The sequence below is a fragment of the Pelodiscus sinensis genome, chromosome 9 (assembly GCF_049634645.1).
Source record: "Pelodiscus sinensis isolate JC-2024 chromosome 9, ASM4963464v1, whole genome shotgun sequence".
NCBI classification, from domain to species: domain Eukaryota; kingdom Metazoa; phylum Chordata; order Testudines; family Trionychidae; genus Pelodiscus; species Pelodiscus sinensis.
In genome coordinates this window covers 46,953,352-46,966,140 of record NC_134719.1, presented here as the reverse complement: position 1 = coordinate 46,966,140, position 12,789 = coordinate 46,953,352, and the positions used below count along the sequence as shown (strand labels likewise).

General features: G+C 44.4%; 1 protein-coding gene across 8 annotated transcripts in view; it reads right to left on the bottom strand.

Annotated features, from left to right (window-relative positions):
- Positions 1-5,909: 5,909 nt before the first annotated feature.
- The window catches only part of LOC102456492 (coagulation factor XIII B chain-like), a 60,729-nt gene continuing 53,849 nt past the window's right edge, over positions 5,910-12,789 (bottom strand). For 7 of the 8 annotated variants that reach the window (XM_075936715.1, XM_075936716.1, XM_075936717.1 and 4 more), the window contains 4 exons: positions 12,092-12,274; positions 8,933-9,133; positions 8,249-8,449; positions 5,910-6,255 (listed from right to left, as the gene is read on the bottom strand). The gene's annotated coding sequence lies outside the window, so the exon portion shown is untranslated. The remainder of the gene's footprint in view (positions 6,256-8,248; positions 8,450-8,932; positions 9,134-12,091; positions 12,275-12,789) is intronic. The other variant, XM_075936719.1, reaches the window with a different exon arrangement.

The following is a 12,789-nucleotide window of genomic DNA, read 5'->3' as shown; positions in this document are numbered from 1 at the left end:
AAATGTGTATTAAAAGAGGAGGAAAATAAACAAGGGAAAAATAATCCCTTCCCCCTCTCTGTTTCCTACTACATCTAGTCCACTTCATAAAGTCCCAGGAAAGGACACACCTGTTTTGCTTCACAGTTAATCCAGCACAGCTAGGCAAATGATGTGTTCATCACACTGACAAAAACTAATGAGCAAAGGGAAAAACTTCTGTGTTGAGTGATGCCTTCACTAGAGCTACATACACACAAAGGAGGGCAGGGAGAAGGAATCGAGAACAAGTAACACTATAAGACCTCACAAGTCCTTTTTGCAAACAGGTGAGTGCTAACAGGGAGTTTTGAGAGGGAGTTCTCCAGGTGAAGGAGAAGCAGATACAGGACTCTTGAGGGAAGTGTGTTTTGTTATTGGGGCTTTCTTACTGTGTGCTGAGCTTGTGTTTCTTTGGTGTGTAGTGGTGTTGGGTTTTTTTTTCCTTTCCCTGTTTGAGTGAGGCTTTAGAGAGAGAGTTCTCCAGGTAGAGGAGAAGCAGATACAGGAGTCTTGGGGGAAGTGGGTGTTGTGTTTGGGGCTTTCTTGCTGTGTGCTGAGCTTGTGTTTGTGAGTGAGGGTTGGTGTGTGTTCTTTTTTGTTTTTTGTTTATTTATTTATTTATTTATTTATTTTCCCCTGTGTTTGAGAGTGAGGCTTTTTTTTTCCCCCACCTCCTCATCCCCTTGATGGCGTTTGCTCAAGGATTGTTAGGAAGAGATGGGATCCACCTAATGAAGAGAGGAAGGAGCATCTTCGCGGGCAGGCTTGCAAACCTAGGCTGTGTCCAGACTCAGGGGTTTTTTCGAAAAAAGTAGCCTTTTTTCGAAAAAACTTCCCCTGCGTCCAGACTCAAGCTGCGTTCTTTCGAAATTAATTCGAAAAAACACGGCTTTTCTTTTGATTGCGGTAAACCTCAATTTACGAGGAAGAACGCCTTCTTTCGAAAGTTCCTCTTTCGAAAGAAGGCGTTCTTCAATGTAAATAGGGCTTCTTCAAAAGAGAGCATCCAGACTCACTGGATGCTTTCTTTCGAAAAAGCAAGCCGCTTTTTTGAAATTTCTCCGTGCAGTCTAGACGCTCTCTTTCGAAAGAGGCTTGCAGTCTAGACATAGCCCTAGTGAGGAGGGCTTTAAACTAGGTTCGTCGGGGGACGGTGACCAAAACCCTGAGGGGAGTGGGAAAGTCAGATACCGGGAAGAAATGCATAGAGGAAGGGGCAAGAAAGGAGGACCCATGTTTCGAATGAAGAAGCTAGGACGATCAACTAGTTACCTGAAGTGTTTGTACACCAATGCGAGAAGCCTGGGCAACAAACAGGAAGAACTGGAGGCCCTGGCCCAGACCAAGAAATATGATTTAATTGGGATAACAGAGACTTGGTGGGATGACTCGCATGATTGGAGCGCTGTCATGGAAGTGTATAGACTGTTCAGGAACAACAGGCAGGGGAGAAAAGGAGGAGGAGTTGCACTATACGTAAGAGAGCACTACAATTGCTCTGAACTCCGGTATAAAGAGGGAGAAAAACCTATTGAGAGTGTATTGGTTAAGTTTAAAGGAGCAAACAACAGCATTGATGTTGTGGTTGGTGTTTGCTACAGGCCACCGAATCAGGTGGATGAGGTAGATGAGGCTTTCTTCAGACAACTGAGCGAAGCTTCCAGATCGCAGGCCCTGGTTCTTGTGGGGGACTTTAAACACCCTGACATCTGCTGGGAAACCTATACGGCAGTACACAGGCAATCCAGGACGTTTTTGGAGAATGTTTGGGATAACTTCTTGACACAGGTGCTGAAGGATCCGACCAGAGGCCGTGCGCAGCTTGACCTTCTGCTCACAAACAGGGAGGAACTAATAGGGGAAGTGGAGGTGGGTGACAACCTGGGAAGCTGTGATCATGAGATGGTAGATTTCAGGATCCTGACCAAAGGAAGAAAAGAGAGTAGTAAAATACACACCTTGGACTTCAAAAAAGCAGATTTTGACTCCCTCCGAGATCTGATGGGCAGAATCCCCTGGGATGTTAACATGAAGGGGAAAGGAGTCCAGGACAGCTGGCAGTATTTTAAAGAAGACTTATTGAAGGCACAGAAAGAAACCATCCTGACGCGTAGCAAGAGAGGCAAACATGGTTGGAGACCGGACTGGCTTACAGGGGAAATCCTTGGTGAACTTAAGCACAAAAAAGAAGCTTACAAAGAGTGGAAACTTGGACAAATGACCAGGGAGGAGTTTAAAGGTATAGCTCAAGAATGCGGGGGGGTTATCCATGGGTCCGGACTTAGTGCATCCGAGGGTACTGAAGGAGTTGGCAAATGTCATTGTGGAGCCTTTGGCTATTATCTTTGAAAAGTCGTGGAGATCGGGAGAAATCCCGGATGACTGGAAAAAGGCAAATGTAGTGCCCATCTTCAAAATAGGGAAGAAAGATGATCCAGGGAACTATAGGCCGGTCAGTCTTACCTCGGTTCCTGGAAAAATCATGGAAGGGATCCTTAAGGAATCCATATTGAGGCACTTGGATGAGAGGAAAGTGATTAGGAATAGTCAGCATGGATTCACAAAGGGCAAGTCGTGCCTGACCAATCTGATTAGCTTCTATGATGAGGTAACTGGCTCAGTGGACATGGGGAAGTCAGTGGATGTTATATACCTTGACTTTAGCAAGGCTTTTGATACGGTCTCCCACAATATTCTTGTCAGCAAATTAAGGGATTGTGGATTGGATAAATGGATGGTAAGATGGATAGAAAGATGGCTAGAAGGCCGGTCCCAGTGGGTAGTGATCAATGGCTCGATGTCAGGATGGTGGTTGGTTTCTAGCGGAGTGCCCCAAGGTTTGGTTCTAGGACTGGTTTTGTTCAATATCTTTATTAATGATCTGGATGAGGGGATGGATTGCAGCCTCAGCAAGTTTGCAGATGACACTAAGCTGGGGGGAGAGGTAGATACGCTTAAGGGCAGAGATAGGGTACAGAATGACTTAGACAAATTGGAGGATTGGGCCACAAGATGAGGTTCAACAAGGACAAGTGTAGAGTCCTGCACTTGGGACGGAAGAATCCCAAGCATAGTTACAAGCTGGGGACCAACCGGTTAAGTAGTAGTTCTGCAGAAAAGGACCTGGGGGTTACAGTGGATGAGAAGCTAGATATGAGTCAACAGTGTGCCCTTGTAGCCAAGAAGGCTAATGGCATATTAGGTTTGCATTAAGAGGAGCATAGCCAGCAGATCTAGAGATGTCATCATTCCCCTTTATTCGGCTTTGGTGAGGCCGCATCTAGAGTATTGTGTCCAGTTCCGGGCCCTCCACTACAAAAAGGATGCAGACACATTGGAGAGGGTCCAGCGGAGGGCAACCAAAATGATTAGGGGGCTGGAGCATATGACTTATGAGGAGAGGCTGAGGGACTTGGGTCCGTTTAGTCTGCAGAAGAGAAGAGTGAGGGGGGATTTGATAGCAGCCTTCAACTTCCTGAAGGGAGGTTCCAAAGAGGATAGAGAAAGGCTGTTCTCAGTAGTGACAGATGGCAGAACAAGGAGCAATGGTCTCAAGTTGTGGTGGGAGAGGTCCAGGTTGGATATTAGGAAAAACTATTTCACTAGGAGGGTGGTGAAGCACTGGAATGGGTTACCTAGGGAAGTAGTGGAGTCTCCATCCCTAGAGGTGTTTAAGTCTCGGCTTGACAAAGCCCTGGCCGGGTTGATTTAGTTGGAATTGGTCCTGCCTAAAGCAGGGGGCTGGACTTGATGACCTTCTGCAGTCTCTTCCAGTTCTATGATTCTATGAAGTGAGGCATTGACACAGCTCTGATCAAACTACACATAAAAAAGGTCTCTGTCATTGGGCTTCTCACTTCCTGGGCAAAATCAGCCAATAGCTGGCATAAACTCAGCAAGATATTCTGTAGCCACTCCCCACCCAGATATACTCTGCTATAGGTGGACACAAGAGACAACCAACCATATACATTGGTCTAGAGCCAGTTTCCCTTCCTTGACAGCCTGTTTCTCAGCACCTCTCGCCACATCAGTGAGAGGAGTAGAGTCTGCTTGATGGTTATCAGCACCTGCTTTGTGCTGCATTATTGAGGTAGCTCCTACGGGAATTGCTCAAGCCAGTTGGAAGGAGAGGAGATCCTCCGCCCCACAGGGCGCCTCCGTGGTGTCCTGTCTGTTTAGCCTGAGTAGCCGGGCCAAGTCTGCAATTGTTGGGCTCTTCCTCTGGGCTTTACAGTTCTTGGAGGTGAGTCAGTGCTGCAAGGTAGCCTGGGCTGCTACCCTCCCTTCCCCAGCCTCCTACCAGAACTTCTGCCTTCATCGCAGCAGGGTGGAGTTTGCTTGCTTTGGGTGAGACTCACATTCAGAGGGGAAATCATACACTTGCATTGCTCTCTGGGCCTGCACCCCAGGGTCAAACTCAGACTCTGGTGTCTCTGCAGCAACCCCCAGTACCTCCGGCATCCTCCACTGCTGCACATGGTGTTGTGTCTTCTCAGGAATGCCTGCAACAGGAAATCAGAACAGTCTTGCCTGTTCTCTCTACCCAACCATATCGCTGTCAACCAGATCTCTAGACTTTTACTCTGAAGTAACACTCCTCTCTTCCCATGATCACCAGCTGGCCTTACACCCCTCCCGCTTCTCCAGCGCTCATGATTCATACTCTGGAGTCACTTTTCACCCTTCCAGTGATAGGAGATTCAGCATGCATAAGCCAGATTTCCTTCCACATCCCTACCTCACTGGGTGGCTAGCTGGCTCCTACTGGATCAATGAGACCTTGCCGAAGATTTAGCTTTTCCCAATCTCTTAAGTGACTTCTCCACACTGCACTAACTACCATGGGAAACCATGGATACATTTTTGGATGACAGGCAGTAGATTAGGCTCATCACCCAAGTAGAATGGAGGGATGATAGGAGTTACTATAGAGAACTTTCTGGGTGTCTGGCTGGTGAGTCTTGCCCACGTGCTCAGGGTTTAGCTGATCGCCATATTTGGGGCCGGGAAGGAATTTTCCTCCAGGGTGGATTGGCAGAGGCCCTGGAGGTTTTTCACCTTCCTCTGTAGCATGGGGCACAGATCACAGCTGGGGGATTCTCTGCATCTTGGGGTCTTCAAAGTATTTGAAGGCTTCAATATCTGTGATATAGGAGAGAGGATTATTCTAGGGGGGTGGGTGAGATTCTGTGGCCTGCACTGTGCAGGGGGTCAGACTAGATGATCATAATGGTCCCTTCTGACCTTAAAGTCTATGAGTCTATGAGGTAGCTGATGGTTTCACAAGGTTGTACTTAGGGGAGCCAGGCCAAGCCAGTGCTTATGTGGTCCTAGCTTGCACACAGCTAGAGGACACAGCTAGGAAAGCTGAAAATCATGCCTCCCAGCTTAAAAAGAGAGGTAGCCTATATTACGTGACTTTTCCCAGTCACTGAGGAGGAAGCTGGGATGATTCAATTCGGACCGTGGATTCCACTAGGAAAATTGGTGACATAACTGCTACAGGAAATCTTGTAATAATGTAACAAATCCTAGCCTTCACACAAGTCTGCAGAACTGAGCATATAGTATTTCTGTTTGCTACAGCCCAGAATTCAGTCCAGGCACTACACCAAGGGAATGTTATAGATTTACTTCATTCATTTGTCTGTGTGGATTCTGATAAGCTCTTCCCGGTCACAGCATTTGTCTAATTTCCAGTATATCGAACACAGTGAGAAATAAGAATAGATAATTTATTCACAAACACATACACCATGGTGCTGTTTGAGCCAGCTGCAAGCTATCATCTTTGTCTCCATTTCTCTCTAAATCCTAAGATTCCTTCTACTTTAACGTTGGGATGATGGTGTTACACAAAAAAAATACAGACTATTTAAGAAGAGTGACAAAGAAAGTATACAAATATTTATTTTTAAAGGAAAAAATAAAGACAGTATGAATTTAAACTTTAACTAGCTCAGTCAATGTTTTCTGTACATTTGAGCTAGAAGACAATCATTTTTCCTTGTAGTTTGACGTGAGTTTCAACCTATTTTCCTATCTTTTGTTATTATTGTAAAATTGTTTTAAAATATACATTGTGAGCAAACATAAAAAAGAGATTTTATATATATCAGTTCAGTCAACCAAATAGTGGCAAAGGACATAAGGCATGAACGTTACAAGTCAATGGATTTTGATGCTTTGATCGGGGCTAAAGTGATGCTTATTTTGTTCTTCTTGAAGTCCCTGTCAGAGAGAGGACAATTATTAGAATATAATTCTAGTACACATTCATGTTTTGAAACAACATTACACTGAAGTCCGAAATGGGTCTCTCAAAGGAACAGAATATTGATTTCAACAAGACGGTATAAAATTCATACTAGTTTATTTTAGCCTTCTTTGGAAAATAAATGGGAACAAACTCTACAAAAGATGATTGCCGTTAACCTTGAATTGCAGTGGTTTAAATATTTTTCATATTAAAACCAAATATTTCTTATGAAGTAGAACTTAGAAGATGCATAGAAAACCATACACAAACTTTATACGTATTTCTGTGTTTTTAATTATTTATGGTGCTGCTACTAGCATTTGAATGGAATAGATCAGTGTTTCTCAAACTGTCCTCCGTGGAGCCCCAGGTCTCTGTGAGACTCCAATCAGACAAGCCTGCTCTTGTCTGATTCAAAGAAACGGGGCTTTGGGTTCCTTCTCTGTAAATAACAAAACTGTGTCATGAATTGTCTCTCCCTCCATTTTCCCTCCTCTCAAAATGTGGCAGAAGGCCCTGAATACTGGCTAAATGTTAGGCCCAAAAGGGCAAAGTGAATGATGGGAAAGGAATTAAAACAAGACATAAAACAGGATCGTGAGTCTTTATAAGAGGCACTGGAGGAGCAGTGGCCGGTGTCCCAGAAGGGACTGAGAGGTGCCTGAAGTGTAACAAAGTCTTTCTTGAGTAGCAGCTCCCAAGTGTCCAGCCAGACTGAGAAGCCCAGCTGCAACATTCCCAGTCTGCAATGACATGGCAGATAACAAATGACAAGAAAAGTGACTCGCCTGGATCAGAGGGTTTCCCAAGAACTAGAGGAGACTGGGAGATCTTTGCCTGTCACTGAATTTGTTAACAGTACTAGCTGCAGCAGGGATTTAGAAGCTAAACATCAGTGTCAGAGGGAAATCAAAGGCGTGCAGACTAAGAATGTTAAATATCAGTTAATTGAATAGTTGATTAACCTCATGAATTCTTATCGGGTAGTCAACTCTTCTGTAGTCCCCATGCAGGCCCTGTCCAGGGGTGAGGGGTCTGAGCTCCCGGACCTGGCATAAGCCAGAACTGACCCGGTCTGCATGCCCAGCTGGCTTTTCATACACTTTAAATGCAGAGCTCCAGCTGGCCAGCCTGCTAAAAAATTTATTGCCAAAGGGTTGGGATGGGGTGGAAATGCATGTAGTTTATAGATTAACCTATAAGCTTTTGCTGTGCAGTTAATTGGTTTACCAACTACACTATTAGGGTATGTCTACACTTGCCCCCTAGTTCGAACTAGGGAGACAAATGAAGCATACTGAAGTTGCAAATCGACTAACTATAGACACGGTAGTCCAATTTAAAACCCTTTCCTCGAATTAACGAAGAGTACCAGTTAATTCGAGGAAAGGGTTTTAAATTGGACTACCATGTCTACATGCGGCAAGTTAAATCGGGCGACCAGCATTTTAAAATGGCGACTGGCCACGAATATGCTAATCAAACATGGGATATTTAAATCCCACGCTTGATTTGCGATTTCGGTATGCTTGATTTGCCTCCCTAGTTCGAACTAGGGGGAAAGTGTAGACATACCCTTGCATCCCTAGTGCAGACCACAATGGAAATCAGCTGCAGGGTGAGGAATTAGGACAGCTGGAGATTTTGGTTAAGACAAGGCATTTGCAAAATATCTCTACACTGTCTGTAAGTCACAAAGGCCAGTATCAGAACGTGATTGTCCCAGCTCACGTAATATGCTGTTCACTTTTCTTATCAGCTGCTCCTGTTTATCCACCATCTGTCTTACACATTCAATTACAAATAGTCTTGGCCAGGAACCATGATTTCCCTTGTGTTTATATAGTACCCATCCTAAGAGTGCCACTCTGCCATTCTCTAAAGTCTAGAATGCCTCAGGAAAAACTAAGAAATCTTTTAGTCAGGTAATTCACCAGCATAGTAGGTTAACTGCAGATTACTTACATCATGTGATACACCTAGGATATACCAATTTCCCCTTCACACATTGGGTTCTAAAATCAGAAGATTCTGGGTCCCTCACATGTCCCCGTACACAGGCAAATTCAACAAAGTCTCCGCTTTGTAAATACAATTTCCTATCATCTCTCCATCTCAGCTGAATGTTGTTTTGTTCCATCTCATCTGGGGATGCTGTACATGGCTCTGTAAACAGAAAAATGTCACATATTTCTGCACATGGGATTTCTTATGGAAAATCTAAATAACTGTAATTGTATTAACAATGATCTGTTTTGTGCCACCTTAAAAACTAACACATTGATTTGGGCATAAGTTTTTTGTGGTCTGAAACCCACTTCATCAGATGCACAAAGTGGAATGTTTAGGTTGGCAGGTGTATATGCAACTGCAATGATGGGAATGTTACATTACAGTGCAGAGAACCACTGCTGACAAAGTCAGTCTATCAGGGTGGATGTGGCCCATTCCCAACAGTTGCTGAGATGGTGTGAATACCAAAAGGAGGTAAATTACTTTTTGTAGCGAGCCAGCCTCTCCAAGTCTCTATTCAGACCCACTCTGAGGGTGTCTTTAGACAGCAAAGTTATTTAAGAATAACGGTCATTATTCTGAAATAACTATGTGAGCATCTACACAGCAATCATCGGTTAATTGCAGATTACTTACGTTGTGTGATACACCTAGGATATGTCAATTTCCCTTTCACACACTGGGCCCTAAAATCAGAAGATTCTGGATCCCTCACATATCCCCTTACACAGACAAATTCAACAAAGTCTCCACTTCGTAAATACAATTTCCTGTCATTTCTCCATCTCAGCTGAATGTTGTTTTGTTCCATCTTATCTGGGGATGCTGTACATGGCTCTGTAAACAGAAAAATGTCACATATTTCTGCACATGGGATTTCTTATGGAAAATCTAAATAACTGTAATTGTATTAACAATGATCTGTTTTGTGCCACCTTAAAAACTAACACATTGATTTGGGCATAAGTTTTTTGTGGTCTGAAACCCACTTCATCAGATGCACAAAATGAAATCTTTCAGTTGGCAGGGCTTTGTGAGGGCAGCAGTCTATACAGATAGGGGACTCCAGGCCTGTCTGCAGACCAAGGCAGCCCTACAAAGGCCAAGCCCTTAGTCAGAGCAGGGCAACAAACAATACAAGTAGTTCACCAGGGTTAACTCTCAGGGCTGAATACAGCGGAATAGGGGTCAGTCTCCTCATTGGCGGAGAGCCAACAAGTGCAGGGGGTTTCACCCCTACTAGGGGGAACCTGCCACCTGGAAGAGCGTACCAGGGGGTGCAGGCACACCCGCTCCACAAGGTCCCAGCCCAGGGCCCTAACTATGGCAGGGCACGCTGCCACCAGTTCAGCGGAGATCCTGGAGACAACACGCTGCCCAATTGACCTCCATCTCCTCAGCAGGCTCTAGTCAGCTACCCCTGGCTGCTTCCTGGTCTCCTTGGGGGCCTGCCTGACTCCACAACTGTTCTATGGGATCCACTGGGGACAAGGTGCTGGTAGCATGTCCATGGGCTCTGAGTCCGGCTCAGGCAGGGGTCCAGATAGACCAGCGCAGTCATCAGGGCCTGGGGAGATTCCTGGGGGTCCTGGCAAATCTTCAGTTCCTGGCAGCGGTGTTGGCAGACCTAATCAGTCCTCCAGGCATGGCAGTAGCCATGACAACCTTGGACAGCCTTTGAGGGCCAGCAGCAGCCCTGGCGGCTCAACCCAGTCCTCCCATCAAGGGCAGCACAGCTGGACCTTTCTCTTCTGGAGCTTGGGCAGAGCATCTGGCCTGCTCTGCAGCTGAGCTCCAACTGAGCTTTGAGCTGTGATTCTTATACTCCCGGTCCCACCTTCCTGTGGGCAGGACTGGGGGAGTCTGGTCTTGCCCACCAAGAGGTCTTAGGGAGTCCTTCCTCTTCCAGCTCAGTGGGAGGCCATGCTGCAGTCCTAGACTCATTATAGTCCCCATCACATTGAATCTATAGTTGGGATTATTTTTTGCAATGTGTATTACTTTATATTTATCAACATTAAATTACATTAGCCATTTTGTTGCCCAATCACTCGGCTTTGTGAGATCTCTTTGAAGTTCTTCAATCTGCTTTGGTCTTAACTATCTTCAGCAGTTCAGTCTCATCTACAAATTTTACCACCTCACTGTTGAGCCCTTTCACTAGATCATTTGTATAAATAAATGGAATAGGATTGATCCCAGGACAGACCCTAGCTACCTCTCTCCACTCTGAAAACCAACCATGTATTCCTACTCTTTGTTGACCCCATCAAAGAGCTCTGGTAGATTAGTAAGGCATGATTTCCTTTTACAGAAACCATGTTGACTTTTCCCCAACAAATTATGTTAATCTATGTCTGACAATTGTATTCTTTATTATAGTTTCAACTAATTTACCCAGTACTGACATTAGACTTACTGGTCTGTAATTGCCAGGACAACCTCTAGAGCCCTTTTTAAATATTGGTGTCATTAGGTACAGAAGCTGTTTTAAAGGATAGGTTACCAACCACAGTAAATAGTTCAGCAATTTCCCTTTTGAGTTCTTTCAGAACTCTTGAGTGAATGCCATCTGGTCCCAGTGACTTGTTACTGTTAAGTTTATCAATTTGTTCCAAAACCTACTCTAATGACACCTCTATCTGGGACAATTCCTCAGATTTGTCACCTAAAAAGAATGGCTCAGGTTTAGGAATTTCCCCAATATCCTCAGCCTTGACAACCGAAGCAAGTTTCTCGGCAATGACCTTATTGTCTTTAACTGTTCCTTTGACAACTCGATCATCCAGGGGCTCCACCGGTTATTTAGCAGGCTTCCTGCTTCTGATGTTTTTAAAAACATTTTGCTATTACTTTTTAATGTTTTGGCTAGCTAGATTGAGGATAGATGAACAGAGACAGAAGATTAGATTCTGTTTTACCATCTGGCCCCTTTATGTCACTCGTCTGATACAAAGGGGCCATAAACTAGCCAGAGCTGGCCAACAGAGCTCTCCGTGTGGTAGAATATTCTCTCCTACTATAAAGCTGACACATCAGGCTCCCTATTGTTCTCCCTCACCCCTTTGCGCAGGAGACATGGCAGAAGAGAATAGGGCCATAGCCCGTTAGAAAGTCCCTATAAAGTCATGTACATAACATACCCATCCATATAATCAATTCACCAAAATATAAGAACCTCACAGAGGTAGCTTCATAGCTAGACATCATTGCACCACAGTGTACTCTAGCCACTCCTCATAAGTATCCTCCATGTGCTGAGAGTGAGAGAGGATGGCACAGAGCAGGCTACATACGTTGTATGCCAATTACAGCTCCCCCTGGGCAAAACTCAAATCTGTTGCTGCTTATATAGGCATCAAGTCTACTCCAAAGTACTTAAAAGTAGTAAGTAATATTCCTCATCCTGTCCCATAAATTCTTGGATTAATTTGGATTGTCTGACAGCATGTACTACAACTGAAAGCTTTTTGACTAAAAATGTTGGTTTCATTGTAATAGGGTTTTATAGGTTTTGACTGAGATGTTGTTTGGGGGATCAATACATTCTGCAGACTCATAGTGGCACGTTTGCTGATCTTTTCTTTCAAAAGTGTGCAGTGATCTCCCTAGAAAGAATGCGAGTCTCCCCCACCCATACTCCAGTGTAAATGAGCAGTGACTTCATTCAGACAGATGAATGTATCTGGTATTATATCAGTACATGTGACTTCAGAACTGGGCCCATAATATTTTAAAAAACAAACAGAGTTGTATATTTAATCACTTTTCTTATATCACAACTATTAAACCTACCTAAGCAAACTGGTGGATCTGTCCAGTGGCCAGACTGACAGTGAACAGACTCAGATCCCTCCATTACATGAAAACTTTGGCATTTGTATCTCATTGTAGAACCTGATTCATACTCTTTCTGTGCAAACCCAACGGTGTCTCCATTAGCAATAGCAGGTGGTGACCCACACTTTCCAGCAGCCTCTGAAATTAAGTATAAAAATAGCGTATAGTTGCAACAATGATTTCCAAAATGAGGGGAGCAAGGGAAGATCGCAATTATTACACAACAGCGCTATCAATGTACTCTGATAGAACTGGAAACATGCCAGCGGAAATGTAGAAAATCCTCTTGATACTGGAGCTGAACATAAAAACCTAAAAGTCACTTTAATATTTACTGTATTACCAACAAGCAGGATGGAACTGATGGCAAAATAGGTAACTAGCTGCTCTGGCTTTGCCAAGATCTGATTCCAGGTCACTCTCCACTTACTGGGAGATCGATGCTGTGCAGATCAATCTTCTGAGGTTCAATTTAGCAAGTCTAATAGGGACATGCTAAATCAACTGCTGATTGTGCCTCCATTGATTCCGATGGGCATCAATCGATCTTCTGGTAAGTGGAGATGTGGCCTTACTTTGACTTTGTACCCTAATCTATACCGGATGCAAGAAGAGAATGTAGATTAGTTTGAGTTACCTTAGGTCAATTATCC